This window comes from Panthera leo, chromosome E2, assembly GCF_018350215.1.
Source record: "Panthera leo isolate Ple1 chromosome E2, P.leo_Ple1_pat1.1, whole genome shotgun sequence".
Taxonomy (NCBI): Eukaryota; Metazoa; Chordata; class Mammalia; order Carnivora; family Felidae; genus Panthera; species Panthera leo.
Genome location: NC_056693.1, coordinates 6,827,960 through 6,842,100, shown reverse-complemented (window position 1 = coordinate 6,842,100; position 14,141 = coordinate 6,827,960).

Sequence of the window (14,141 nt, the reverse complement as noted above, 5' to 3'; positions counted from 1 at the left end):
GTATTTAATATACTTTTCTGTATGGTATATTCTAGAATACAAATGTTTTAATAATTGTACATACTCCACTTTACACAGCTGGCAACTAGGTAGAATTAATAGATTTTTAGTTACAGGCAACAACTGCCTTCACTTTTATGAATACTTCACGGAACCAAATAGCTTAAACATCCCAAAAGAGACGATTGTGTTTGGGGTGCCTGGCTTGCTCAGTTGGTGGAGCATGGGACTCTTGATCTTGGGGTTGTGAGTTTGAATCCCACACTGGGTGTAGACATTACTTAAAAATAAAATCTTTAAGGGGCACCTGGGTGGCTCAGTCAGTTGAGCGTCTGACTCTTGGTTTTGGCTCAGGTCATGATCCTGAAGTTTGCAAGTTCAAGCCCCATGTGAGGCTCCACACTGACAGTATGGAGCCTGCTTGGGATTCTCTCCCTGTCTCTCCGCCCCTTCCCTGTTCTCGCTCTCTCAAAAAAAAAAAAAAAAAAAATCTTAAAAAAAAGGGGAGGGGGTACATTTGGGTGGCTCGATGGTTGAGAGTCCAACTTCAGCTCAGGTCATGATCTCACTGTTGGTGAGTTTGAGCCCCACATCAGCACAGAGCCCACTTCAGATCCTCTGTCCTCCCTCTCTCTATCCCTCCCCTGCTTGTTCTTTCTCTCTCAAAAATAAATAAATCTTTTAAAAATATAAAAAGTACAGACAGAGAGGATTGTGTTTAGCTAGGCCCGAGTATCTGGTCTAGGAGCCAAAAGCTCATGTGAAAAGAGCACTATCCTAAGAGCTCCCATTTTCCCCTCCTTTTCATTTACCTGCTAGATCTTGAGTGTTGAGCTCAATTGTTTCATTCTTCTCACAGAGGCATTAAAGGACTCTGGTCTTCAATTTGCCCAACTTAAAGGACTATGGTTGTTCAGTCCCAAGACCTAGTAACCATGTGGAAGCTAATACAGTAGGGCCTGATTCTGAACACAGTCATAGTATTTTTAAATTTCATGAAGGCTCTGTTGCTGCTTTATATTGTATCTTTGGCTTTGGGGGCTTCCTGGCCCCAGGAAGCTTCACTGTGGCTTTCTTGTCTGACACTTTCATTGAAGCGAGGTTTCTCTTTTCAGTATCTGGGCCTTATTTTTTTCCAAATACCACACTATCAAAGGATTAGCATCAGAAAGACACTGTGGTTTGTAGGAGAGTATCTTTTATTATTAGAAGATTCAAGTTGAAGGCTCCTGGATGGCTCAGTTGGTTGAACATCTGACTTTGGCTCACGTTCATGAGTTCGAGCCCCACATCTGGTTCGCTGCCGTCAGCACAGAGCCCACTTCGCTTCAGATCCTCTTTCTCCCTCTCTCTCTGCCCCTCCCCCACTCGTGTTCTCTCTCCCTCTCTCTCTCTCTCTCTCTCCCTCTCTCTCTCAAAAATGAATAAAGAAGATTCTAATTGAGGTATTTGGCAGCGAAGGATCATATGTCTGCAATCTTACTTTCAATTAGTTCAATCAAAAGTAGATTGGGGGGGTGCCTGGGTGGCTCAGTTGGTTAAGCATCCGACTTTGGCTCAGGTCATGATTTCATAGTTCACGTGTTCAAGCCCCACATCGGGCTCTCTACTGTCAGTGCGGAGCATGCATCAGATCCTCTGTCCCTCCCTCTCTCTCTCTGCCCCTCCCCCACTCATGTTTTTTCTCTCTTCCTCTCTCAAAAATAAATGAACTTAAAAAATGTTTACTTTAAAAAAAGCAGTAAATTGGATAGTAGAGATGGATGAATAAGTAGAAGATACACAGATAAAGCAAATACAGCAAAATGTAACATTTACTGAACTTACGTGATCTACATAATGGTGTCCACTGTGCTATTCTTTGAGTTTTTGTATGTACATGAAGATTTTTATGATAAAAGGCTTGGGAAACTACTAGTGACTGTTTTTGGATATGTAACTGATTCTCCTTAGTGTGTGTGTTTGCAGTTGGGAGGAAGTGGGAGAAGAAAGTAGAGGTTCTGTCCAAACTTAGATTACTGGTAGAAATCAACACTCATCTGGAAGAACCCATTCTATACTCATCCCCAGGGAGAAGCGGGGTTTCTGTCTGGCTTCCTGGACTGAAAGCCTGCGGGGAAGGTAATGAATTGACGCTACTTGGGAGTATGTGAGCTTCTTGGATGTATAGAGTGTTTTCATCAAATTTGGAAGCTTTTGTCATTCTTTGTTCCAATATACCTTCTGCCATGTATTCTCTCCCCCTTCTAGGGATTCCATTATGCATATGGTGGTATGCTTGAGGGTGTGCTATAGATCCCTGAGGCTCGGATCACTTTTTCTTTTTCTTTTTTTTCTACCTCACTTTTTCCTTTTTCTCACAGTGGATAATGTTTATTGATCTTTCTTCGTGTTGGCTTGTTCTGTCTTGTGCCAGATCAAATTTGCTCTGAGCCCCTCTAGTAAATTTATCGTTTTTATCTCTTTGTTGACATATGCCATTTGGTGAAGAACCATTATCATACTTCCCTTTAGTTCTTTAGTTTTCTGTTCCTCGAACACACTTCTAACAGCTGATAATGTCATTGTGTATTAAGTCTGACACAGAAGACCTCTCGGGGACAGTTCCTATGGACTCCTTTTTTCCTTGTGTATGGGCCACACTTTTCTGATTCTTTGTGTATCACAAATTTTTATTGAAACTGACATTTTAGATAATATAAAGTTGCCCCCCTTGCCTCATGGTTTGTTGCGGTTACTGTTGTTGCAATTTGTGTGTTTGGTGACATTCCTGGACTAATTCAGTAAAGTCTGTTTTCACTGTAGAATGTGGTCACTGAAATCCTTGCTTGGCTATCAGATTAGTCAGGGATTTCCTTAGCTGCCTTGGAAGTCTTCCCCTTTTGCCAAGAATAATTTGTGTGTTGAGGCATCACTTCAATGCTGAGGCAGGTGACAGTTTGGCCATGCTTCCATCAATTATTCCAAAGAAAAAAAAATCACAAAGCGCTGAGACAATATAGACATTTATGCATTATTGTATTTATTTGATTGCCTTCTAAGCGAAGCTGAAAGCCTCTACATGACTACGACGTCATGTAAATCTTTTTATCATCAGTATCTTGGGTACGTGTCTGTCACGTTCTAGACAGCCCTATATCTTTGCTTGAGTCAGTGAATAACCAGATTCTTTGAAGAAAAGAGAAAGTGTTGTGAATGCATCGTTAGTAACTTGGGATTTTTTCCGCAACATTTAAGAGCAGAATCTTAGTGCTTGGGGATCTCGATGCAACAGTATCAGGGGGCTGAGGGTGGGATAAGATGCCGCCAAAAAGGTGGTGGTTTGCTGCATCCAGAGGTGAGACTTGAACAAAACACTGTAAAATGTAAGGACAGAATTGGTGAAGTAAAAAAATGTGAAGGTGCTTACTAGAAGCAAGATGGTTTGAGTGGCTCTCCCCTCTGGAGAGAATCTATGGGCGTTTTTGAGGGTGTGAATGTGCCTCACTCTCCGGTGGTGTCTATGAAGGAAAAGTACCATGTAAACACTGGCCCCAATCACGGCTCCCATGAAGATAACATCTGGGAAAGTCATTAGAATTGTGTATTTTGTAGTACCAGGTGTTTCAGGAGTTTTAGAAGAGCACAGTCCATAATCCTGTATGTTGGTAGAATTGTGAACAGGCTGAATAGATTCTAAATTTATGGGAATAAAGATGTTTACCAGCAGGTTGGAGATCCAACATAAAAAGCAAGAAGACCTGATGTTTTTCCAAGCTCTTTCTTTGAGGCCCATCCACCTGCCGGCTCTGGGGCTGATGGTGACTGCCTGAAAACTGCTCAGGAGGGAAGTGGTGCAGAGAGAAAGGCCTCGGGCCATTCTATGGATATAATAGACAAATTTACACCCGATGGTGCCCAGCACACGTGTTACTCCCCAGGTGAGTATCATCTGGGGAATCCCCTTGGAGACAAGAACCAAGAAGTTGGCCACAGCCATGTTGGTGAGAATCAAGTGTATGGACCTCAGGGCATGGTCAATACATGACGTGGAAGCATAGGATGAGAGAAGAAAGGTATTCCCCAGGACCCCAATCCCAGTCTGGACAAAGAAAAGTAGCATCAGGATCAAGTCGCCAAACATCATTCTCTTGGGATCATGGGAAGAAGCGGTTCAGCAAAGAGCCTGAAGGTCACAAAGTTAGAACTCAGTGTGACAGCATCGGTCACAGATTTGTTCCAATATTTCCAGCTCTGAAAGGGACTCTTGGGTCCTTGACAACTACCCTTTCTGAGGATGGAAATAACGTTTCTGGGAAGGGCACTCCACACCAGTGAGCTCAAAACTGCCCCTCAGAGTAGCCATCCTGGCATGTTTCTGCTTATGTTCATATAGCCATTCAAGATGGTTCGTTATTTAGTCTATTCCCAAATCCTTGAGTATACGTGCTCAGGACATAACCTCCACTCCCAGTGAGTGGATTCTAAAGATTAAATGAAGAATAACATACTAGGTTAGGTAGGAAAAGTATAAAATTGCTATGAGCTAGAGAGTAGTTCTATCAGAAATTAAAACATACTTCAAAGTCTCTGTAATTAAGAGTGTCATACTTGCACACAGACAAACAGAACAGTGGAGCAGGTGAGAGCAGAAAGATAACTAAGATAAATAAGTCTGTTAAAATGAAACACTCCATATAAATATTAGAAGATGTAAAATCTGGGAAATACTTTCTAATGGACTCAAAATCAGAAGGTAATAAAATATCAATGAAGTGAACTACACCAAAGATTAAAAGAAAGAGGTCTTCCTGGCCAAAACACTAACAGTCAACTAGAAAAGAAAGAGCAGTTTCTGCTTCTGGTAATAGCTGAGCAACTCTCACTGAACCAGCTTCTTTGCAAACAATCGCCAGAGACTCCAGACAAAATATTTTTTTTTAATGACTAACTAAAGAGTTAGTTCACTAAAGAGGGAACAACAACAAGCAGATCCTGGCAGGGGTTGACACTTGGAAGAATTATGGGTTTTCCTTTTTTTTTTTTTTTTTTAATGTCTATTTATTTTTGAGAGAGAGAGAGCTTGCGGGCACAAAGGAGGGAGGGGCAGAAAGCAGGGGAGAAGGATCCAAAGAAGGCTCTGTGCTGACAGTAGACAGCCTGATGCGGAGCTCGAACTCACAAGCTGTAAGATCATGACCTGAATTGAAGTGAGACGCTCAGCTGACTGAACCACCCAGGCGCCCCAGGTTTTCCATTTTTTTTAATGACACTGTTTCTGAGGTTCAGGCTGTAGCTGGCAACATGCAAAATGCCTGAAGCCAAACAGATCTCCGTAGTCCTGTTGGTCTAAAGAACCAAAAAACAAAGTTCAGGATGATCACAGAAGCTGCAAAGGAGAAGGAAGTCTGTGAAAAAAGAAAGCCACAAAGGTGGAACTATAGATTTGGATGTAACCTCTATCCAAGGCTCTGGCTGACCCCTGACTATGCACACGTGGACGAGATGGCAAGTGGTCCATCTAAGCCTAAACTATCCAAACTGAGATTTCAAAATATGGTATTTAAACTTAGCCAAATTAAATGTTGGCTGAAAGAAAATAATCTATATTCTTCGGGGAAATGTAACAAAATCCACTCTCTACAGTGTATCAGTAAACAACCCACAATTTCTAAACATACAAAGGAACATGAAAATGTAGCCCATGCTCAAGGAAGAAAAATAAATAAAGTAACCAATAGAGACTAAACCCGAGATGACCCAGATGTTGGAATTGGCAGACAATGATTTTAAAACAGATTTTATAACTGTGATCAGGGTAGTAAAGGGAATTTCTCTTCATTTAGTCCCTTGATCACAGTTACAACAGCAGGGCTTAACATCTCAAGGTGCCAGGGAACAGAATTCAGGGATAAAGAAAAAAAAAAAAAAGCTGGAAATTTAAGGAAATCCCAGAAGTGGGAGAACTGAAGACGAAACAAACACCCACATCTAAATATGGATACTTCTAAAACCGCCGACTCACACCAAAACCTAACGGTGCAGGAGAGATCCCAGAAGGCGGAGGGACTTTCTGTGACTTCTAAACTATTCCCATATAAAAGGGTTTTCAAAAATGGTTAAAGTTGAATGATATTGAAAACACTATACTTCTAAGCCTTGGAGTTTGTTAGAGCTATTCTCAGAGGTAAATGTATATCCTAAATGTTGAAAGAGAAAGAAATTAGAGAAAGAAAGAAGATAGAGAAAGAAAATTAAGAGGTATAAAGTTCTAGTTATAAGATAAGTCAAGGTGGCGGGGGGGGGGGGGGGGGCAGCACCTGGCTGGCTTCAGTCAGTGGAAAGGGCGACTCTTGATCTTGGGGTTGTGAGTTCAAGCCTCCTGTTGGGTGCCGGGGTTACTTAACAATAAAATCTTTAAAAATAAAATAGCGCCCAAGGGGCTCAGTCAGTTAAGCATCTGACTTCGGCTCAGGTCACGCAAATCATGGGTTCAAGCCCCGCGTCGGGCTCTGTGCTGACAGCTCAGAGCCTGGAGCCTGCTTCAGATTCTGTGTCTCCCTCTCTCTCTGCCACTCCCCCTCTTGTGCTCTCTCCCTCTCTCTCTCTCAAATATAAACATTAAAAATACTTTTTAGATTAAAATAATAAAATAAAATGATAAAAATAAATAATAAAGTAAAATAACATAACATAACATAACATAACATAACATAACATAACATAACATAAAATAAAATAATGGGGCTCCTGGGTGGCTCAGTCAGTTGAGTGTCCAAGTCTTGATTTTGGCTCAGGTAATGATCTCATGGTTTGTGGGTTCAAGTCCTGAGTCAGGCCCTGCCCTAATGGTGTGGAGCCTGCTTGGGATTCTCTCTCCCTCTCTGTCCCTCTCCTGCTCTCTCTCTCAAAAATAAATAAATAAACATTAAAGAAATAAAAATAAAAAAGTCATGGGGATGTAAAGTACAGCATAGATAAAATAATGAATCGTATTTTAGTGACTCTGTATGGTGACACATGGTAACTAGACTTAGCATGGAGACTGTTTCATAATGTATATAAATGTTGAATCACCATGTGCACCTAAAACTAACATAATACTGTATGTCAATTCTACTTCATAAAAAAAAAAAACCTGAACATAAAATGCCAAACATTTATAAAATTAGTAAAATAAATATCCCCTCACCCGCCAAAAAGAAGAAAGAACTAAAAATGGAACTTTAAAATTTATAAATTTGGGGGCGCCTGGGTGGCTCAGTCGGTTAAGCATCCGACTTCAGCTCAGGTCGCGATCTTGCGGTCCGTGAGTTCGAGCCCCGCGTCGAGCCCCGCGTCGGGCTCTGGGCTGATGGCTCAGAGCCTGGAGCCTGCTTCCTGTTCTGTGTCTCCCTCTCTCTCTCTGCCCCTCCCCATTCATGCTCTGTCTCTCTCTGTCTCAAAAATAAATAAACGTTAAATTTATAAATTTGGCTTCAGATTAAGTGTATCTGGCACGTCTCTTGTCAGTATTGTTTTCTTTTCAAATTATTTGTCATTTTCCCACATTTTCTTCTTTAAGTGAATTATTAGAATAGTTTAAGTTTTGGCTGGAATTTCTCTAAATTCATAGAGAAAAAGGAGAAGAACTAATATCCTTATAATATCGTGAGATACATTTCCTAATTTTTTCTCTTTACTGCTCTGCTTATTTTCAGCTCACGTTTTTTTTTTCTGCACACTTCTTTCAAACTTATTCCATTTACTGCTACTTTTTGCCACATTAATTTCTTATTTCCTATTTTCTATTAATTTCTATTCCTATTTCTTATTTCCTATTTTCTTGCTTTTGTATAAGAAAGCTAATGATCATCATCTCTTATTTCTCTAACTGAACAATCATATTACTGCTCATATTTTTTCCATTAATTCTCTTGGATTGTCCAGCAGTGTTGTTACATTATCAGTAATTGCGATGGCGTTGAATCCTTTGTCCCATTTATACTCGACCCGGCCCTTGCTTCCCACCAACGCATTCTCCAGAGCAGGCTAATACTTTTGGAACCTGGATTGTATCACGTCACTCCCCGGATAAGCTTTCGCTGACATCCCATAGTGTTTAGGCTTAAAAGACAAAATCCTTCCCCAAGTCCTACGTTCCCGGCTTCATCTTCCTGCCCCTGTGCACAGCCAGTACGCCCCCCGGGATGCAGCTGTCCTCAGGACTTGTGTTTTTAAACCCGTTCCTATCTTCAAGACAGAGAATGTTCTCTTTGCCTGCAACATCCTCCACAGTCCATAGGCCAGCATTACTCTGAGTCATTACTTCGGTCTCAGCTACGGTTGCTCTGTCTGCGACACTGGCGCTAAGCCTGCCTCCTAAATCAGGTGCCACCAGTTATTTTCTCCCTTGGAGCAAAAATCCTTCAGCTTTCACTCAGGCCTCTTTCTGCTATTCATACGAGATTTTATAGTCACTTTGTGTTTCAGCCCCCCAGCTTAAATTCAGTATCAGCAGGGGACGCGTTTGTTCTGTGGTCTCTGCCTCCCCAGCACTCGGCAGGCTACCTGGCCCACAGGACAAATAGTCAGCAAATAGTTTCGAAACGACGGCAATTGCTTGAGTTTCACTGGCAACTTTCTCAACCACTCCCCCACGTGGCCGTCAATCATTCCTGGAGGCGGCAAAGTTATGCACCGCCCCGGAGGAGGTAAGATTTAGGACTGTGAATTTTTGACACAGGTTTTTATTCTAGTTAAAACACACACACACACACACACACACACACACACACACACACACACACGGACACAGACTAAGGGCTCAACATAACCCTGGAGGTGAATTTACTACCATGTTTACCAACACACAAGACTTTTTTTTTTTTTTTTTTTTTTCAAAAATAGTAAGTAGCAAATACCTCCAAGATTCTGCTTTTTTCCATTCTAAAGTGAATATGGTGTACCGGGGAACATGTATCTCATGCTTAATAAAAAGGTCTTACGACAATATATAATGATGGTATTGTCTGAATATCCTGAGAGGCTCCCCATAGTAAGGAGCAAAGTAGCCCCACCTGGTAAAGAAAGCATCTAGGCCTGAAGAACAGAGGTGAGAGATCTGGGTTACAGTCTAGGACTAGTCAGATCTACCTGCAAATCTGTTTGACTATCAGCTACAGCTCTGCGTTTTGCGACCTAATTATGTCTTCCTTCTAACATTTGTCTTTCAGTCCAGACTGTAACAAGACCCACTGGCTTGTCTGTCCCAGGGAGACGTTTCTATAGAGTAACAGTGCCGGCTCCATAAAGAGCTGTGACACCCACAGACAGTATTGCTGAGTTCCTGTAAAACCCTCTCACGCTGACTCTCGTGGACACGGCCACCCTCCTTTTCTCCAGCAGCGAGGGCACCATCAGGACCAGAAACTGCAGAACGTGCGCGAGAGAATAGCACAGCCAGGTCATGGATCAAATTGGGGCTGGGTGAATTAGTGTTTCCTTCTGGAAAGGTGACACATGGTTCCGATACATCAAATCCCACCAAATCCCAGCCCTGCTCCAGGCTCCAAATGAAACGTGCACTATAACCTATGCTTTGTAAGACCAGGACAATAAGGATAATAAGGAATTAGTGAAAACTCACTGAGTATTGACTCTGTGCCAGCTCTCAGGGTTTTGAATACAGTGATTTCATTTAATGCCCACGTAACCCAATGGGATAAATAGAGTAATTATTCTCATTTGGCAGGTAGCGACAATGAAACCCAGACAGTGCAAACCTTGCCCAAAGTCACACAATTAGTTAGTGGTGGGTGTGGGAGCTGACCCCCGCAAACCAGGTCTTAGGGATCCTGTGTCATCTGCTTTGTTTTGCCACGGACTAAAAGTTTCTGCAGCGGACCCCAAGATGTCCACTGGGTTTCCTTCTTCCCCTGGGTGCCTGTGCTTTGTGGGGTCTTCTTTATGGAAACAAATTTTAAGCTGACAGCAGGAATGAGGAGGGAAAAATTCCATTAATGTAAGTGCCCGAGGGGCAAGCCCTCGTCAGAAATAAACATGAAAATTAAAATAAATGGAACTCTGAGGGACAGGTCCAGTACCGGTGACTTAGGCACAGTCAGATGTGCTAGTTGGAGCCAAGCGGGAGCGATGTTTGAGAGAGCTCCTGGCTTCAAGAGTTCTGGAAATAACCCCTGGGTCTCACTTAGAGATGACCGACAAGGAAGAAGAATGGGACTGGAAGAACCTATTGACCTAAGTGGGAGCATAATGAGAGGCAGGAGAGGAAAAGAGAAGGAGTAGAAAGAGAGAAATGCAGATCACGGAAAGAAGACATTAGAACAGTGCTACCATTTTCTGTATTTCTAACCCACTTCCCAACAAGTGGCTCACAGTCTGTTCAGACAAACTATGAACAGATACAATTTCTTGATGACCTTCTCTGTATGTTGGGCATTAGGGGGAAGTACAGGGCCTTCATGTAAGTTAACATGGAGTGTTCGGTGTTAAAGAATATTCTTATCATACTACGTGGCAATGAGAAAAAATGAAATATGGCCTTTTGTAGCAACATGGATGGAACTGGAGAGTGTGATGCTAAGTGAAATAAGCCATACAGAGAAAGACAGATACCATATGGTTTCACTCTTATGTGGATCCTGACAAACGTAACAGAAACCCATGGGGGAGGGGAAGGAAAAAAAAAAAAAAAAAGAGGTTAGAGTGGGAGAGAGCCAAAGCATAAGAGACTGTTAAAAACTGAGAACAAACTGAGGGTGGATAGGGGGTGGGAGGGAGGGCAGGGTGGGTGATGGGTATTGAGGAGGGCACCTTTTGGGATGAGCACTGGGTGTTGTATGGAAACCAATTTGACAGTAAATTTCATATATTAAAAAATAAAAAAAAAATAAAAAAATAAAAAAAAAAAAACTGAGAACAAACTGAGGGTTGATGGGGGGTGGGAGGGAGGGGAGGGTGGGTGATGGGTATTGAGGAGGGCACCTTTTGGGATGAGCACTGGGTGTTGTATGGAAACCAATTTGACAATAAACTTCATATATTGAAAAAATAAAAAAATAAAAAAAAATAAAAAATAAAAAAAAATAAATAAAAAAATAAAAAAAATAAAAAAAAAAGAATATTCTTATCCTATTTTACATGGATAGAAAATGAGGCAGAGAGAATTCAACTTTCTCAATGTCACTCAATTCCAGTACATGGCAGACAAGGTCTGATGACCTGAGGTATGTAATGTCTCATTATTCATACATATCTGGGAGAGGATTAATTCACTGGAATACTGGTAAGCATCGTGTCTAGATACCCATGTCCAGCTTTGGTCTCCCAAACACACACACACACACACACACACACAGTCATTCAGACTCATCCCACAAAGTGTCCAAAACCACACAAAAATGGAGTTGGGACGTCAATAGGGAGAGTCACACAGAGACGGGGTGAATTTGATGATGGGGCTGCCAGCTGTGTGTCCATCTTACTGCAAAATACTGGCTCTAGAATCATGCAGAAGGGACCTATGACTACTATTTGCTAGAGATTTCCTGTGTACCAGCAACGCCACCCTCTTTCAGTCACTCTACTTGGTGTGCGGAGTGACCCTGCATTCCTATCCCTGGCTCACAGGTTGGGACGTTGAGACGCACGGTCAGGAGCTCCCAGTCCCTCAGGGAGGGAGGCTGAGTTAGGAATTGAAAAAAAAAAAAAAGCTGCCTCTCGTTCTAAAGGCTGGACTCTTCGTCAGTGTTGCTTTTAAATGGTGCCTTTCAGTGGTGAAGAAAAGCCACACGCTATCACAACCCACATCCATCCATCTCTCCAGCTCCATTCCAAATCCTGAAATCTGTCTGCGGGAGGTCCTGAAGCAGCAGGAGTCTGTGTGTGTAGGCATGGGACCCCACCTAGAGGCTGAACATTCACCCCGAACTCTTGACATCAAATTTATCAACTGCTCCCAGCCCAGTTCTCAGTGGTTTGAGCCAATGAAACCCCTCGTCTGCAATCTTAAGGGGAAAGCGGAGGGAGAATTGCAACTCTTTCCCCTCAGGCTGGCCTCAGTCTCAGCAATGTCCAGCCCCATCCAGGCTCGTACCCATGACCATCCCTTGCCTGCCTTGGGGTCTCTGTGGTTACGCTGTCCCACCACTCTGTCAGCCAAGAAAGGAATCCAGAGCTGAGGCAAAGTTGTCCCGAGACCCAAGGGGAAAACCGCTGTCCTGTTCAGTTCTGTACCTGCCCTCTCCCCTCAGACATTCCCCCCATACCTTACCTGAGTCTAAGCCGTAATGAGACACTCACCAGGGCTCTTACAGGAACCGGCAGCAGGTCTGTGGCCATCAGTAAATATATGCCAAGTAGAACCAGAGCAGTCATCTGTCTTGAGATTCCCCAAGTTCATTTCCCCCCATGAGCCGCAATTACCCTGTCATCTGCGAGGCACTGACACCTTCTGCAAAGGGACCACGGTGCGTCTGCAGAGAAGCTGTAAATGTTAGTCCCAAGACAAGTCAGCATCAGCAGTTCCTGGGGATCATTAAGACATAGACTAATTAACAGCAGGTGCAGCTGCGAGAAAACTTTGCTGAGCCCCCTGCGGTGAACCTTGTGTCTAAGGGAGCGAGGGACAGACAGGGCGTGCTCAGCTCTGTGCTGAGAAAGGTCCTACCAGCGTCTGCAAAGTGAATCGTCATTTCCAAGTCCTGCTCCCACTTAGGGTCACAGTGATGAGATGTGTCACATACACACTAGACTCTGAGTTCTAATGGTTCACTGTTAAGGGCGTGACCTCTGCTGATAGTCTGAGTCACCCAGACATTGGGAAGGCTGCAACAAGTGCTATCCCCATCCTCCTGTGGGGGCCCTGGCCGTTACTGCCAGTCCTACCCACCTCTCAGGCCATTCCCAAGTTTGTCTTCTCGAGCTGTCCTGCCAAGGTAGCGTGGTCAACAAGTGACTCTGCTTTCCATTTCTGAAGATGCCTACACCCTAATCCTGGAATCCCTACTATGAGGAATAATACAATTCACACCGTTCTGCTTCCTTTCTTTCCTTCCACTACCCAGAGCTGACTACAGATCTTTCTCGATGTTTCTTTATATACTTTATGTGTATTTGTTCTTCCATTTTTTGATAAGTCAGTTTCGATATTTACCTCCCTCCCTAAAATGATGAGATCAAGGTTCTCACATTACCTTTCACCTTCTTTCCCCAATTCTCTCCCAAATTTTTGTTTTACAATTTCTATATTATCATTGTTTTTAGCACTTACATTAGGCTCTGTGACTAAAATTCCCATAATCTACTAAACGCTTTTATATCTCTGCTTAAAGGGATTTGACGCTTACACTCAGTTCTTTTGCCATTGTTTACCTGTTCATCTCTTATGGGTAAAATTCACGTTCCAGTAACTTCTTGAAGAAGTTCATGGGAACTACACTTCATCAGTTCTTGCCTGTTCAGCAATGTTTGACGGCATCTTGGCACTTGGAAGACTTATTGGAGGTGAAGGTGGTCTTAGTGACCCTGAGCCTTCACATTTAGTAACCTATCTACCTCTTCCTTTATTTCGGTTACCTCGAGTAGTTTTCAATAAAGTGGTGTAAAACTGTCTAATTCTCTTATAAGGTTTATCGTGAACAGAGTACTTAAAAAAATTTTTTTTACATTTATTTATTTTTGAGAGACAGAGCACAAGTAGGGGCAGAAATAGGAGACAGAATCGGAAACAGGATCCAGGCTCTGAGCTGTCAGCACAGAGCCCGACACAAGGCCCGAACTCACAAACTGAGATCATGACCTGAGCCGAAGTCAGACGCTTAACCGACAGAGTCACCCAGGTGTCCCGTGAACAGAGTACTTTTCAAAAATGTTCTGATTATTGCCTAGCACTCAACCGAAGCTGCATATTGATCAAGCATCCAGAGAATCCTCCTGGGTTCTCTTACTATTCTACGTGGTTGCCTGTGGATTCTCCTGCCATGTAGGCAATCATATCATCTGCAAATAATGGCAATTTTTTCCTGTTTCCAATTTTAAGCCCTTTCGTTTTTATTATTGTCATATTGTGCTGATTGAGATCTCCAGGAGTGCTCAGGAGAAAGGTGGCAGCAGATGTGTGTACCCCATTGCCCAACAACCTGGGAACATCTTTGAGGGTC